Raw genomic sequence first — 325 nt, 5'->3', positions numbered from 1 at the left:
GCGGTTTCTGAGGGCAATAATCTATTGGGCAGACAAGTGGCCCATCCGTAGAGAAGGCACCATGGAGATTGTCTACAGAAAACCCTGCTGGGGGAAACGTTCTATGGGGTGGGATGTCCCGCTGGGGTCCTTCACAAGGAGCCGTTGTGGGAGGCTCTACACAGGACACGGGTCCCGGGGAAACGTTCCTCTGAGAGCCGTTTAGGGAAAAAGCATCCGCGTGGAAGCCATGCCCGGCCACACCCCGAGCTTTGAGGCATCGTCGGACCCCAACAACCCGCAATCCCCTGCCGGGCCGCCCTCTCAGCCTCGGTCCCGCGTACCT

The sequence above is a fragment of the Myotis brandtii genome, unplaced genomic scaffold (assembly GCF_000412655.1).
Source record: "Myotis brandtii unplaced genomic scaffold, ASM41265v1 scaffold45, whole genome shotgun sequence".
Lineage (NCBI taxonomy): Eukaryota > Metazoa > Chordata > Mammalia > Chiroptera > Vespertilionidae > Myotis > Myotis brandtii.
Note: the sequence above shows the minus strand (reverse complement) of the source record.